The sequence below is a fragment of the Hemitrygon akajei genome, chromosome 1 (genome assembly GCF_048418815.1).
Source record: "Hemitrygon akajei chromosome 1, sHemAka1.3, whole genome shotgun sequence".
NCBI classification, from domain to species: Eukaryota; Metazoa; Chordata; class Chondrichthyes; order Myliobatiformes; family Dasyatidae; genus Hemitrygon; species Hemitrygon akajei.
In genome coordinates, this window is record NC_133124.1 from 159,374,120 (window position 1) to 159,391,659 (window position 17,540).

Sequence of the window (17,540 nt, forward strand, 5' to 3'; positions counted from 1 at the left end):
GCCCTTATTCTTTGAGAACTCCTTACCCCGTCTTCTACTTCTTCAGGTTCAGAAACTCTTTGGGATACTCCTGGACTACGTGGCGAAGCCTCCGCCAGTCTCTCATTGGTGCCCTCCTGCAACTCAGACCCCTCTAGCACTTGGCTGAGACCCGCTTCATCCCTTTCCGGCGTCCCGCTGAAATTCAGTCTGTCCACATTTAGCCAATCCCCCATCCCTCCGGTTGCATCTAACTCACCATTCACAGTGAGAAGTCTTGGGAATCCCTTCGTTTATCAGTGGGAAGTTAGCTAAAGGCAGCACATACCACATCCTCATTCCCTCATCCACCGAAATAGTATCTCATTCAGGGACGGGAGCCAGTATAATCGCTCCACGTCGCCACAGAATCCTTTTACGAGGTGTAGGCTCCAGGTCGGGCTCTGGGTCAACCTGCACCTCTTGTCCCAGAGGCAGAAGGTGGTTCCGATGGAGAATCTTGACAGGCCCGTTCTCATCCTTTGGTTTCAATCTGAAAGCTGGTACGTTTAGCATCTGGCTCTCCACTACATAGGGCGTAGCCACCCAGCGTTAAGCTAACTTATGCTTCTTAGATAGCTCCAAATTCCTTATGAAGACCCTGTCTCCCGGCATGAGTTGGGAAGACCTAACGTCTTGATCATAGTTACTCTTATGTCCTTGATTCTGCTAGTTCATAAGACTTATGACAGCTGCTTTCTCACATCAGACACATGCTTCAGAAATGTCTTCGGTAGTAGATCTTTATCCTCACTCCCAAAATAAAGGTGGATGGGTAACATTGCCTCGCGCCCAAACATGAGATCATATGGCGAGTACCCGGTAGGTTATTTTCCTGTACAGCTGTAGCAGTGGAACAGATGTCCAATATGTGGACTCCAATTGTTCTTCTTGCTGATTTCCAAGTTTCCGAGAATGTTTAGTAAGGTCCGATGGAACTTCTCGGGTTGGAGATCACCCTGCGCGTGATAAGGCGTAGTATACGACTTCTTGACACCAAGCAGGCTCAGTAAATTATATATTCATGTATGAGCCTACTCTCGAAATTCCGACCCTGATCAACTTGGGGAGGTCATAATAAATTAAATCCTTCCCCATAACAGTTTGGCCACCGTGGGCGCCCTCTGATCGTTGGTAGGGAAAGGCTCCGCGTATCTGGTGTAGTGATCCTTGATGACTCAGTCATTCGTCGTGTTGCTGGCATCGGTTTCAATCGACAGTAAATCCATACACACCAGGTCAAGAGGTCTCGCAAATCTCGGGGATTTCGGAAGGTATCGGGAAGATCGACAGCATCAGCTCACCGCTTACCTCTCTCTCTCTCTCCACCGCTACTCAACTAAATACCACTAACTGTACTGAGCTCTCTTCATCATCGTAAGACAATATCCATTCACCCCTAGGTTTGAAAGAGCCTAGTTCTTTTCCCTATTTCCACACATTGCTAACCTCTTCAATATATTTGCATTTACATTACTGCATTATTGTATTGTGTAGTTACTAAGAAACACCATTAGTTACTAGTAACACCAGACTCCAATGTGTTTTCCATTTCTGCTGGTTCTTTAACCCGTCACTGGGTTTCTGATACTTCCTTCACATACATGTGGAGTAAAATGTTTACGTTACGCCTCTGTCTAAATGTGCAACGTGCAATCATATTAATTTATAATGAACAGAACAGTCAATGTAATGTAGCAATACATTCAAAACAGCATGAGTCAAGCAGTCTTATTCTTGGTGGAAAAAGCTGTCCCGGGGCCTGTTGGTTCCGGCTTTTGTGCTGCCGTAGCGTTGCCCTGATGGTAGCAGCTGGAATAGATTGTGATTGGGGTGACACGGGTGCCCCATGATCCTGCGCACCCTTTTTACACACCTTTCTTTGTAAATGTCCTGAATCATGGGAAGTTCACAACTTCAGATGCGCTAGGCTGTCCACACCACTCTCTACAGAATACTTCGATGAAGGGATTAAGGGATTCAGTTAAGTTCTCATACCAGGCAGTGATGCAGCCAGTCAGGATGCTCTCAATTGTGCCCCTGTGTAAAGTTCTTAGGATTTGGGGACCCACACTAAACTTTCTCAACCGTCTGAGGTGAAAGAGGCGCTGTTGTGCCCTTTTCACTGCATGACTTGTGTGTACAGATCACGTGAGGTCCTCGGTGATGAGGATCCCGAGGAACTTAAAGCTGTTTACCCTCGCAGCCCCAGATCCACTGATGTCAATAGGAGTTATCCCGTATCTATTCCTCCTGTAATCCACAACCAGCTCCCTTGACTTTTCGACATTGAGGGGGAGGTTATTTTCTTGACACCATTGTGTCAGAGACATTACTTATTCCTTGCAGGCAACCTCATTATTGTTTGAAATTAGGCCAATCAATGTAGTGTTGTCGGAAAACTTAATTTACAGATTAGAGCGCTGGGTGGCAGATTACCAGATGAACTGTTGTATATGGTTATTACATTTGATAGGAAAGGTTTTCTGTAACAATCCTTTTGACAGCCGTGCTGAGTGAGTCTGTACGAACGGGTGCTCCGCTGCCTATGCAGTAGGTCATGGGGAGGATGTAACCGATTGTTCGGAATGGATAAACGTGTTTTGTGTCCTCCTCTCCACCACTAACTCGAAAGAGCCCCGGTTGTGGCCAAAGAAGGTTCCAACCTTTTCGATGAGTTTATTTTCTCTTTTGGCATCGCAGCACCGATGCTGCTCCCCCAGTATAAAACCACAAAGAAGACTACACTCGCTACAACAAACTGGTAAAATATCTCTAACATCCTGCCTCACATATTCAAGGATCTCGGCTTCCTTAGGAAATGGAGTCTGCTCAACCCCTTCTTGGAAACAACCTTGCATTTGTTTTTTTTTTCCCTGTCGTCTATTGCCGAGGTGAATCCCCAAGTATTTGTACTCCTCCACCATCAAAACGTCTTCTCTGAGAATGTATACAGGACTCGACGCTGTCCTCTTCCTCCTAAAATCAATCACCCTTTCTCTGGTTTTGGACACGTTCAGGAGCAGGGGATTCCTCCCTCACCATTCCACAATCCTATCCACCAGTCCTCTGCACTCCTACTCATGACCATCACTGATGCACCCAACTACCGCAGAGTCATCAGAGAACTTCTGCAAGTGGCCAGACTCAGAATTGCACTGGAAGTCTGAGGTGTACAGTGTAAACAGAACCGGAGACAGGATAGTCCCTTGAGGGGCTCCTGTGTCACTCACCTCCACCTCAGGCTGAGAACCACCCAGCAGTACAAACTGGGGTCTGTCTGTCAGGAAGGCAGTAATCCAGGAGAGAGTGGATTTGTCTGCGCCCGTCCTTTGCAGCTTCTTGCGCAGATGACGTGGCTGGATTGAACTGAAGGCTCCAGAGAAATCAAAAAAATGTGATTCTCAGAATGCCACCAGCATCATCCAGGTCGGAGTCAGCTCGCTGCAATTGGTAAATGATAGTAGAACACTCAACTTCTGTTGGGCTACCTGAGTCCAGGGAAGACCATCTCTGGCCCCGCCAAACGTGTTAGATTGAGGTGTGAGCTCACCCGAGACCCTCTGTTTGTGTGGATGCAGCATGATTTGCTTTCCTGATACAAATCAATGCCACGAAATAACAGACTATACACCATACACAATTCAAATATTGAGCTTTATAATTTTTAATCTGACTAAAGGGTGAATAAAAAAAAACATTAAACAAGCGCCCGTTTTAATGAAACAGTCTAATGTGCACAAGTTGGAGATCCCGGTTTCCCATTCGCTGCTCCTCCTTCTGTTTCCCCGGCCTTTGTCGGATCAGTATCCCATCCAGGGTCGGAGCAGGTATAATCTCCCTTCAGTCGCTACACGTCGGCACAGAATCAGGGTATAGGCTTCAGGTCGGGTCTGGGTCAACCTGCACCTCTTGACCAAGAGGCAGAAGGTGGTTCTGATGGAGAATCTTGACAGGCCCATTCTCATCCTTTGGTTTCACCCGGAAAACGGGTACGTTTAGCTTCTGACTCTCCACTACATAGGACGTAGTCACCCAGCGTTCAGCTAACTTCTGCTTCCCAGGTAGCCCCAAATTCCTTATGTAGAGTCTGTCTCCTGGCATGAGTTGGGAAAACCTAACGTTTTGATCATAGCTCCTCATATTTCCTTGATTCTGCTAGTTATTAAGACTTTTATCAGCTCGCTTCTCACATCAGACACACACTTCAGAAATATCTTCGGTGCTAGGTCTTTCTCCTCAATCCCAAAATAAAAGTGGATGGGTAACATTGCTTCACGCACAAACTTGAGATAATATGCGGAATATCAGGAGGTTTCTTTTCATGCAGAGTTGTAGCAGTAGAACAGATGTCCAATATTCTCACAGCTACCTGGACTATTCCTCTTCCCAGCCTGTCTCTTGTGTTATGATACCAGCCCCCTCCTTTGCGAGAATCGCAAGAGCCCTAGTGAGGGGGGGGGGTCAATGACCCAAGAGAGAGAGAGAGAGACGTGCTGAATAGACACAGGAGAGGGAGACGTGCTGAATACCACGTTCCACCGGGATGCAGAATAAAGCGACCCTGACGATTGTCTCATGAAGACCACGTGTAAAGCCCTCGGGCAAAGTGGGCTGGTTGAGAGAGAGAGTGACACCTGCGATCCCGTGAGGAAGTATAAAGGAGGGTCTGGGGATGCGACCGATCCAGACGCACCAAGGAGACACGATAGCGATCCTGTCGTAGCGGGAAGCCATTTTGAAGGAAGCCGCGTGCGTTAGATTCCGAATCGGGAGTCTGTGGCTGGAATCACGGTCAATCGCTTTTAACTAACAACAGGAAAGCCTGTTCTCCTGATTCCACGGCTTTGCTTCGTAAGGACCTGGGCAAGTGTTCCTTTTCTCACCAATCTCTCTCTCTCTCTCTCCAACACGGGAAACTCAGCGGTTCCCAAAAGGCTGAAGCCTGCCGCCTTTTGAATGACTGTTATATTTTTTTCCAAATTGACAAGATATTATCCCCTAGACAACGATAGAGCTTAATTCTGATTGATCATTACTATACCTGCGCTTTAGATTGAGTATTGACGACTTATGGTATCTGGATGTTTGTATTAATCTTCCTTTTGTGCCCCTTTATAAATAAAAACATTTAAAAATGGTACCATCAGACTTCAGTGGACCTCTCTATCTTTGCTGGTAAGTGATCCAGTTAGGGGATACGTAACAACGTGGGGGCTCGTCCGGGATTTGAAACCTAATTGGGAGGGCAGTGAATCGGGTTTGGAAGTCAAAAAAAAAAATAAAAATAAAAATAAATTTGATCTGGTACGCGAGTAGCCAGACGGGAAACCAGCAAAGATGGACGTGGATGAATTTATGAAAAACCCGACTGTGGAGGCGCTAGAGGCGGCCACCAAATCAGACTTGTTAAATTTGGCGAGGCATTGGACCTCGCAGAAGTGAGGTCGTCCATGAAAAAGCGGGAGGTGCGAGGGGTCATAACTCGGTATTACATTGGGAAGAAAGTGTTCGAAGCTGGGGTCTTGGAAAATATCCCTGAAAAAGTACCAGCGTGTGGAATGGATCAGCTAGAGTTGGAGAAATTAAGGTTGGAACATTAATTTAAAATGAAGCAGCTGGAAGCGGCTGAGAGAGAGAAAGAACGGGCTTGGAAAGAAAGGGAGCAGGCGTTCCACATAAAGGAGTTAGAGGTGAAACGGGACCAGGAGCTCCAACTAAAGGCGTTAGAGGTGGGAAAAGAGCGGGACCAAGCTGAAAAGCAAAGACAGCATGAAATTCAGCTAAAAGAGCTAGAAGTAGCCGAGAACGAGAGGGAACGAGCCGAGAAGCAAAGAGAGTATGAGGACAGACGACAACAGAGGGAACATGACTTGGAGATGGAGAAGTTAAAGTAAGAGCGAAGAGATCAAGGGTTAGATCGAGAGGAGAGGTTTAATGATAATCGGGAGTTGAGGGTAGTACCTCCATTCGAAGAGTCGGATGTTGATAGTTATTTCTTGCTTTTTGAAAAGGTGGCAGGAAATCAAAAGTGACCCAAAGAGCAGTGGGTGACGTTGTTACAAAGTGATTTAAAGGGGAAGGCACAACGAGCATATGCGGCCTTGGCCGTCGAGGAAGGGGAGGCGGAAAATTATGCCAAAGTAAAAGAGTCCATTCTCCGGAGTTACGAGCTAGTACCTGTAGCGTATAGACAAAGGTTCAGAAATTTACGGAAAGGGTGGAATCAAACGTATACCGAGCTAGCCTACGAAAAGGGTGTGCTCTCGGACCGTTGGTGCACCGCGGAACAGGTGGGCGGGGATTATGGGCGTATCAAGGAGTTAGTTCTGATTGAGGAATTAAAAGGGTGTGTTCCGGAGGAGATCCGGATGTATTTGAATGAGAAGGTGAATAAGTCCATCTCAGAAATTGCTAGGTTCGCAGATGAATATGCCCTAACCCACAGGCTAAAGATTTCCTCGCCAGAAGGTTACCCGAGAGACCGTCGGAACGGTAGGGAAAGTCCGCCGGCTGAGGCAGAGGTCCCACCGGGAGCTAGTGGTAAGGTTGTTGGGGAAAGGCCAGGCGGCCCGAGATTTCCGGGCTTGACCTGTTTTAATTGTGGGAAGGGAGGACATATTGCCTCTAGGTGCTTTGCTCCGAGAAAGAAGCCAGAAACAGGGAGAGCAGCAGTCCCTATCGGGTGTGCCGTGAAAATCAGTAAATCGACGAGAGAGCCCCGGGTAGACAGAGTACGAGAAGGGTCAGAGACCTGGCTGTCACCCGGAACCGTGTCCGTGAAGGGAGGAGACCCAGCCATTCCCGTCCGAATCTGGCGAGTCACCGGGGCGGAGCTGTCGTTGATCCGCCGTGAGATGCTAGATTTCGGTCGGAGAAGGGGAATGGTCGCCGTGAAGGGGATAGGTATAAGAATAGAAATGGTGCCCCTACATCAGGTAATTATGGATTGTGAGCTGGTATCTGGACCAGTCGAAATAGGGGCGCCAACAGAATTCCCGAGAACTGACGCGGACGTCCTCCTCGGAAATGATTTAGCCGGGGGTTAAGTTTGGACCCGGCTCAAATCGCCTGTGAGGATTGCAGCCCCGCCCCTTGCATCTCCAGTCTGTACCACAGGCGCGAGCATTCGCAGCCTGTCGAGAAAGGCAGCTGAAAAAGCGAGCAGTTTAAATCTGGCCAGTATTGATTTGGCCGAGACGGTCCTACCGACCCTGTACCACGGGGGTTCTGAGGGTGGTAAACCGAAGAGTAGTAAAGTGAAGGGGGTTAAGGGAGAGGAGCGAGATCTTCCCTTAGCGAAGAGAAAGGTCCTAGAGGGAGGAAATAAAGATGAGAGACGGGAAAAGCTGTTAAAACGTCCAGAGTTGGACATGGATGATCTGTGGGGGGTGGCAGCCCTGTTTGAAGAAGTTGAGAGTTATCAAGGTGTTCCCGATAATGAGATGAAGGCAGTCCTAGATGAAAAGGATGCCATTACCTTGGAGAGGTCCGCTGGGTTGGCAGACGAGGTTGTTTCAGCCCGCGGGGTTGAGTTTACTCCGGAAGGGAGTTGCCCAGAGAGGAACTGGGAGGATCAGGGGAATTTAGAATCTGAAAAGGGTACGGGTATTGAAAGCCTGGGAGAGGCAGATGTCCCGTTTGAGTGTGTCCAAGATGTGGATGCACGTGGTACTGAACCTAGTAATAGAGCTCAGAAAAAGTCTGAGGTATTTGATTCAGTTGAAAAGGAATGCAGTCCCTGTAGGTCAGATGGACTGGGTTCAGTGAAGACAGGGTTAACCCTGGTAATTGGGGGAAGGGAGGGTTCCCAGGTGTTGGTACACGAAGGGGTGGTGAACCTTAAAGTGGAACTCGACCAAGGGGGAATAAACATCATTATTGAAGGGAACGGGAAGTTTGTAGTTCCCAAATCGAATGAAGAAAATTTAAAGTTTAGATTGGTGTCAGAAGAAGCAACCAAGCTACAGAAACGAGGGCTTGGGAACGGGGTGCCTGCGCATCGATTACAGGTTGATTTGGAATGTAAAGTTGCCCCACACGCTGTTGTTATTCAAGACAGCGCTGTGAAAAAGCCGAAATTTAAATGCGGCCTGAGGGAAAGGTTCGAACTGAAACCCATCAACCTGCATGGTCCTGACAAAAGGGCTAGCCGCCTGGGTAAAATTACAGAATTGGGTGGAAATGGTCTAAGTGGTGTTGATACGATGACCCCGATGAACGAGACGGGCGGGAGTTCACCACGCCAAATTACTCAAGTTCCCCACGGGGGGACTCCCCGAAAAAGAGGCGATGGTTAATTGAAGTCTGATGCTACAAGATTTTCAGTACGGTACGCGATGTTAAGATATTAAAGAAAGGGACACTGTAATCATTAACTGTTTAGATACTGACTTGAATGTATAACAGTAGTACTCTATGAAAAGAAAAGTTTGTGTATTGTGGTAGGTTCAAAAATCCTGTAAGACTCTATACCACTGTTTTTAACCGCTGGTAAAAAACGTTTAAGAGGGGAGGTGCTATGATAACAGCCCCCTCCTTTGCAAGAATCGCAAGAGCACTAATGAAGGGGGGGGGGGTCAATGACCCAAGAGAGAGAGAGACGTGCTGAATAGACACAGGAAATGGGATGGAGAGGGAGACGTGCTGAATACCACGTTCCACCAGGATGCAGAATAAAGCGACCCTGACTATTGTCTCATGAAGACCACGTGTAAAGCCCTCGGGCAAAGTGGGCTGGTTGAGAGAGAGAGTGACACCTGCGATCCCGTGAGGAAGTATAAAGGAGGGTCTGGGGGGGATGACCGATCCAGACACACCAAGGAGACACGATAGCGATCCCGTCGTAGCGGGAAGCCATTTCGAAGGAAGCCGTGTGCGTTAGATTCCGAATCGGGAGTCTGTGGCTGGAATCACGGACAATCGCTTTTAACTAACAACAGGAAAGCCTGCTCTCCTGATTCCACGGCTTTGCTTCGTAAGGACCTGGGCAAGTGTTCCTTTTCTCACCAATCTCTCTCTCTCTCTCCAACACGGGAAACTCAGCGGTTCTCATAAGGCTGAAGCATGCCGCCTTTTGAATGACTGTTATATTTTTCCAAATGGACAAGATATTATCCCCTAGACAACGATAGAGCTTATTTCTGATTGATCATTACTATACCTGCGCTTTAGATTGAGTATTGGTATCTGAATGTTTGTATTAACCTTCCTTTTGTGCCCCTTTATAAATAAAAACGTTTAAAAAATGGTACCATCAGACTTCAGTGGACGTCTCTATCTTTGCTGGTAAGTGATCCAGTTACGGGATACGTAACACTTGCAAAAATACTATCCCCTTCTCGCTATTACTCTGTCTCCGCCGCATCTGCGCTCAGCATGAGGCTTTTAATTCCAGGACGAAGGAGATGTCTTCCTTTTTTAAACAAAGCGGCTTCCCTTCCTCCACCACCAACTCTGCTCTCAAATTATCTCTCCCATTTCCCGCACAACTGCTCTCACCTCAACCTTCCGCCACCCCACTTGGGATAGGGATCCCCTTGTCCTCACCTAACACCTCACCAGCCTCCGGATCTAACATATAATTCTCCGTAACTTTCGCCACCTCCAGAGTTATCCCACTACCAAGCACATTTTCCCTCCTCCCGCCCCCACTTTGTGTTTTCCACAGTGATCGCTCACTCCGCGACTCCCTTGTCCATTCGTCTCTCCCCCCACCCCATCCCTTCCCACCGATCTCCCGCCCGGCAATTATCCTTGTAAGCGGAGCAAGTGCTACACCTGCCCTTACACTTCCTCCCTCACCACCATTCAGGCCCCAGACAGTCCGTCCAGGTGAGGCGACACTTCACCTGTGAGTCGCCTGGTGTGGTTTACTGCACCCGGTGCTCCCGGTGGGGCCTTTTATATATTGGTGAGACCTGACGCAGTCTGGGAGACCGTTTTGTTGAACACCTACGCGCTGTCCGCCAGAGAAAGCCGGATCTCCCAGTGGCCTCACATTTTAATTCCACGTCCCATTCCCATTCTGATATGTCTATCCATGGCCTCCTCTACTGTCCAGATGAAGCCACACTCAGGTTGCAGGAAAAAAAAACACCTTATATTCCGTCTGGGTAGCCTCCAACCTGATGGCATGAACATTGATTTCTCTAACTTCCTTCAATGCCCCTCCTCCCCTTCTTACCCCATCCTCCTTGATTTATTTATTCCCCACAGTTAGTTTTCTCTCTTTCTGCCCATCACTTTGCCTGTTCTGCATCACTGGTGCTAACCTCTCCCTTTCTTTCTCCCTTGGCCTCCCGTCCCGTGATCCTTCTCCTTCTCCATCCTTGTATCCCTTTTGCCAATGACCTTTCCAACTCTTAGCTGCACCCCACCTCCTTCTGTCTTCTCCTATCATTTCGAATTTACCCCTCCCCCTCCCACTTTCAAATATCTTACACTCTTTTTTCAGTCAGTCCTGCCGAAGGGTCTCGGCCCGAAACGTCGACTGTAACACTTCCTATAGGTGCTCCCTGGCCTGCTGCATTTTGTGAGTGTTTCTTGCATTGCTAGCATCTACAGATGTCTTCGTGTTTGAGGTATCAAATGTGTACGTATTACTTCATAAGCTTTCCTTTTGAACTACACTTGTGAGTCCGAGAGGGGTTCTTTACGACTGGGCATCTCATGATCCCTTCCCTCCGACGAGGCTTGTCATGATGATTATCATCACCCGTTACTCTTCGAGACAGATAGATGTCAACCCACAATGGGCCGAAATTTCTGTTTCTGGGCTGTATGACTTTATTCTCCTTTGATAGTGGAAATTAACAGATTTGGCTTTTTTTTTGTTTCGCCGAGGAGCGATTTTCATTGCACCATGACACAACTGGTATAAATTGTTTTTACCTGAAGTGTTTGTTCAGTAGACTGTCTCTAATGTGACTAAATAGGTGTCTCAGTCTTTGATGGAAATCTAAATGAACATTAAGTTTACTAAGTGGAAGAATTTATTCATATAGAGCAGTGTGGCTGAGATACCGATAGAATGGGGTTTAGATTTCCAAAGCATCTTTTCTCTTGTGCCGGGTAACTAAAAAAATATTGACTGGAAAAAAACACTGCTTCTCCTGCTCCCAAAATGAAAACATTAATTAAGGATGCGAGATTGAGAGGGGAAGCATTGCTTTGTATGCCAAAGCCGCATTTCATTAATGTTGCAACTCAATGATACATGTTTAGCCGACTGTTCTACTCGGAAAGTTATAAACTCAGCCAGCTTCATCGGGGACCCAAACCTCTCCAGCATTCAGGCTAAAAGGAGAAAAAAGAAGGAAAACTCTTGCTGCAATTGAACCGCACCTGTTGAAAACGGGTCTGAAGTCATGTGTGTTCTTAACTGGGAAAGGATGGATGAAATGTCAACTCAGTCATGAGGAAGTGAAACATGGGTTTACTGGGCTAATTCCTGGAATGGTAGAGGCATTTCTGGAGTAAAGACGGGGTTGTTTGACGAAAGATGAGTGTGAGGGGATCACATTGACAGTTCTCCTCAAGATATTAGATTTCTTGTCTAAGTTTGATCAATTTCATGCACATGAAATTCAATGGTGTTTATTTTGCTTGATTTTAATGTGATGTTAGTTTCAGGAACAGGAAGTTGCTGTCATCTGAATTGTTACTGTTTTTTTACTGGAAAAAGCAATGGATGGTGGGTGAAATTAAATTCCATCCCCCCCTCACCACGACGTTCTCTGAAATTACTAAACATTCCATTGATACCCGTTGTGCATGATCTACCCTGTGTGTATGACAATTCTTCGGGTCAAAAGTGGCCGAAAGGTTTCTTTGGTTCAGTGTAATTACTGCTTGGTGACAAGCAAGCTTTCAGCAATCGGTACACATGAGAGCAAAACGGTCTTCACGTTTCTCATTCGAAATTTTCGGTCAGCTCGGAAATTTAGTCAGTGGCACTTTGACAAAATACTGAGGTAATTTCAGTCATTTACTGAATGACGGGACAAATATTGAGGCGGACTCCTTTAGGTACTGAACTCCAGCCAAAAATACGATGAGTTAAACACCAACGAACGTTAAGTTCTCAGCGAGCATTGGGAGAATCCAAGTGGTTATAAACAAAACCATACAGTTGCTTTACATGTTGGAAGTTCTTTACAGATGTGTCTAAACTGTGGATATTTCACTTTTTACACGCGGGCATCTCCTCGCTGTGAGATGGAGAAATATTCTAACTTGGCGGTCGATATACCCTGAAGCAGCAGAATGTAGGGCTGCCATGCACATTTTTCTCAGCATCCTAAACGTAATTTGTCCACTTTCATTCCGAACACCCATTATAATACCTTACTTCAGTCTCTGGTGCGGAAAGATAAATGGGCGTACTCAAATTTAGAGTAATTTATGAGATTAAAAAAAATACAGCAGTGTAACAGTCTCAGAGTAACAGGGCCGAGATGGCCTGTTTCCGTGTTGTAATTGCTATATATGGTTATAAAAAGAGCTTGCCTTGTATGGCTGGATGCTAATCGTCTCTGCACCTCGTTAATTACAAGCTGAAAGGCTAAACAGAGCTGCATAGCTGATGTCAGCAATCATAGTTTGTGCATTAATTATTTTATTATAACCACGCGTCTATACAATAGTTCAATATATTTAACCACACTGTTGACATGAATCTTGTCCGCTCATTGGCATTTTAGACGCCAAACACAACGCTTGCAAAATCACTTTTCCCAATGAACTCGAAAAACTCAAAATTACAGCGTTAGTAATCTTCTGCAACATAGTTTAACATTCTATAGAAACACAATGTGATAAGTCTACTTTTAAGATTGCTCAAGAATTATTTGAATCTAACTCCAAAAATACCACATTTAAATTCCCTATTTAAATGAACACCGAACATTAATTTCTCCAATGGCCAATTCTCTCTGAATTTGGGAATCTCGTATCCAGAATGGAGAGTTTCACATTTCCAACACGTTATCGTGGATTTCACATGGCCGGATGAAACGAGTAAAAAGTAAATAAATGGACTGTCTTGAAATGTTACGCGGGGAAGACAACACAAAGACACATGTTTCCATTTTCTTTCCTTGGGAAACCGCAAACAGCTGAAAAAAAAAAACTATAATAATCATTACAAAAGAATTACAAGTCACTCCTACATAACCACCCCATTCTATCATCTCTTTTCAAGTCGGGAGTTTGTTAAATGTCCCTAACGCATCCAGTACTATCACCACCCCTATCAGGGTGTTTCAAGCACCCATCATTCTGTATAAACTGCTTTCCACTGATACACACCGTTATACTTATTTCCAATCAGCTTAAAGTAATGCGCTCTTGCTTTGGCCATTTGGGGAATGGGAAAACCGATCTTGCTATACATTCTATCATTGCCTGTCATCATCTAGTATACATCTCTCAATTCACACCTCATCCTCCTTTGCTCCTAAACGAGACTTTCTAACTCGATTAACTTACCTTCATAGGACATGCCCTCAAGACCAGGTAGCATCCTGGTAAATTCCATCTGCGCCATGTCTAAAATTCCCAAATCCTTACGATAATAAACTTTTACCAAGGCAGTTATAATGTCAACAATACTTTGTTGTTTGCCCCATTTCCCCATCCTAACTAAAGTAATGATGCAAAAGATCCCCAATGGTCAAGCAGCTGCCTTCATGGACTAATATATCTACCTTGGAAAGAGCTGACAATAGTCCAAAATCAACCGGAAGGTTCACAGATAGAACTGTCATGTTGTTGATGTTGTAGAGACTCACTTTCTCTGAATATACAATCTGCAACATAGACACTATGTGCGGTAATCTTCCTTTCATTAGACTATATGACTAACCTATAGTGTTTCATGTAGATATAATCAAGACGTCAGAGTTCACAAACAAAATATTTATCACAAACAGATTCTATAATAAAATAACGTGGGGCTAGAGATAGCAAAAACTGTTCCGAAATGATTTATTGGAGATATAATGAATGCATGCGACTTCACACGCAATGGGACAAGTTATTGCCATTTTATATCGCTTTGTTCTGGCTCATGTTTTAAATCAGGTAAGGGAAATATGGAGATCGCATCACTTATAGATAAACCACTGCTATTTTCTTTCCCATATTTGGACCTCTGAGCTTTGTAAATTTGCAAAGTAATAAAAGAAAAAATGTAATGAACAATGTATGAAAATAACACACCTGCAAGAAATGTCACAAATTTGTCAATGGAGAGAGGAGAAATGGATCGGTATATTAATGTGAGAAATACGAGTACTTCGTGCCAAACAGTGCAGTTCCTTGGGGAAAAACAATGGTACTAAATGAATCTATTTTTACAGATGGATTCGTGAAACAGACTCCTTACTTTAATCATAGATGACCCCGCTACCTCCATATCAGTTTAGACGTGGAATTCTCCTTCGAGACACATAACTAATCAAAACCGCTTACTAATTTCTTCCTCATTCAGGTTGACAACTATTGTGGGACCAAACCAGACTGAAAGCAAGAAGGAGGTGTGAACATTCCCTTTTCGGGAAAATATTATTGAATTGAACAATCAAACGAAATGACCTTCCTTAACTTCAGAATCTTGATGCGTTTCGTTTATTGTTACAATTTATAATTATTTGAGAATCATAATCCACGTTGTAAAAATATTATGACAAATGATCATTTTATGTGAAATGCGACAACTCTGTGTTATAGAGAAATAACGTACAACGATCTCGTTTGAATGTGTGAGTAAAACAAAAATATAATTGCTATTTTATGATTCATCCGAGGGAGCGATTCCATTGCACGATGACGAAAATGATAAAAAAAATAGTTTACCTGAAGTGTTTGTTTAGTGGACTGTCACTGATGTGGCTAAACAGGTGGTATGACTAATTGTAAGATTGTCAAAATTTCCTCTCCTTTATAAGAGCTTGCAAAGCAATCAACAGTACGTATCAACATTTGTACGATTTTCCACTGATCAGCAATCGACACAGAGAATGGGATATGCAGCAATTTACTACATCACGAGTATTTACTATCCTGTACTAGCAGCGATTGGTATCCCTGGTAAGTAACTGAAATTGGCTACTACTGTATGTATGTGTTTTGTTCCTGTAGCATTTGCTCTTGATGGGGCCTCATCTGATGATTGTTTTAAGCCTGTCCAGGAGTAATTAATTTTTTTATTTTATTCTTTTATTTTTACTCTGAAATTGTAACTGGTTTCTCATCCGCGATGATTTTGTCAATATTAACAATTGATTGAGTGTTATTACTGATACTGTTCTAACATTTTACCTTACTCGACCTTCCAGTTTTACCAGTATGTATTGTTCTAAATCTGATTCTGTATCAATATAGAAATTCCCGGTTTAGCAAAATGAAAACAAAATCGGTGCCGCTCTCTCTGCGAGCTCCCCGGTTTTTCGGCGGCACAGTTATGTTTTTACTCTCCATCTTAATGCAACGAAATAGGTATATTTTGTTCTACTTATTTATCTGCGAACTTCCCACAAGAATGTGCAAAACCCTTCCATTTTACCGTGTGCTCCTTCTTTAGGCGGACTTCAAATTACATAAGATAGGAATTATTTTATTTCTTACATCCATTTCACAAAGTGAGGAAGTCAAAATCTTTATATTGCATCATGATATGAAGATTCAAATTAATTTGCCACCGGTATATCGAAGTATAAATTTATCTCTGCCGTTCCTCTACTCCTAACATGTTATTTTCAAAGAAAGAATCTTCCAGAGTCCATTTTATTGCCACAATGTATAAAATCTTCAGCATTCTCCGTTACATTGATGGGTCTGTGTACATGAGTCGAACAATCAGGCGCCCACTGGAAAACCTGTTGTAAAATGCAAAGTTGCAGCTCAACTGCGAGTCGAGCCCATCGTTATCATGCAATCGAAGGAAAGTGACGAAGCAACTGCAAACAACTTTTCCACTCTCGGAATCGCAGCTAGGCTGACCGGGTATAGGATCAGATCTCTGAGGTTCACTCAGTCCGATGCAACACATTCCTATGCATGCATATCATGTAAAAATGATCTGGGTTTCTGCGCATGAAGCTAACTCTTCTTTGCTTCCTTGCAGTTAATTTAGTGGCGATTGTGATCCTGTCTCTGAGAAACTGCGGACTCTCTAAATGCATCTCCCGTTACCTGGTGGGAATGGCAGCAACTGATTTACTGGGTGTTATTTTTGCTGTTGTACTCGACCAGATCTATAATATTTATGCTTATGCCCTCCCTTTGCTCATTACACCGGTTTGCGCCATGATGCTTGCCCTAAGGATGGCAACCATGGTCTGCTCTGTTTGGCTCACGGTTGCTTTCACATTAGATCGCTGTATTGCAATCTGCAATCAAAAGCTGCGGGAACGATACTGCACCGAGAGGACAGCGACTATTGTAATAGTGATTGTGGGTTTAGGAAGTTGTGCGAAGTGTGTTCCATTATACTTTCAGGTACGTCCTTACGTTATCATTGATAACATACCTTGGCGATGCACTTTGACAGTGGATTTCCTTACTTTACCAGCGTGGAAAGCATACCAGTTGTTTAACACTATCACTACGCCTTTAGTACCAATCGGTTTGATGCTACTTTTTAATGCTTTAACAGTCAGCCATATTATCGCTTCAAACAGAGTTCGCCGGGGGCTCAGGAACAGCAGCGAGAAAAAGAAAGATCCAGAGGTGGAGAACCGGAGAAAGTCAATAATTTTGTTGTTCGCTCTGTCAGCTAATTTCATATTGTTGTGGATCCCCTTTATTGTATATACTCTTAACTGGCAAGTTCAGAATTACTTTTACACAGACAAATATCTGAATACCCCGACATATATCCTACAACAGTTTGGGTTAATGTTGCAATTTCTCTGTACCTGCACCAACACGTGTATCTACACTCTGTCACAGAGGAAATTCAGGGAGGAGCTGAAGGGTGGATTCAAACGTCTGGTTACATTAAACGGTCGGCTTTGTAGGTGAAACTGAAGTCGAATTGTTGGCGTTGACGGGTGTTCAAATGCATTTCAATGTCATTTATATGCCTGGTAAATGTGTCCATATTTCTGCAGCCAGCAGAGCTAATGTTACTAATTTGCCAGTTCCAGTACTGTCAGCGAAATTAATTCAATAATGTGGGGCAAGAAATAATAAAAAGGCACAGATGTGTTCTCTACATCAGCAGAAATCGTATTCAAAATTGTGGATTAATGCCAGAATTTGGGCCAACGATCTATTTGAAGGCCAAACGATTTTTGTTAGATTGGCAGAATTCTATTCTAGTTCACTGGACTATGGATCATTCCAGGGTTTTCTGTGACAATTGGAGAACTATGCCGGAAAAATGGACAACTGGTGTAACTTAATTTCTGCTAGAGTTTCCATTGTCCCACCGCAAATTATGTGACTGCTACATTTTCATTCAGAAAGCTCGCGGTCCCTTCCAAAGCGGATCTAAAACTGTACGACGTCCCTAT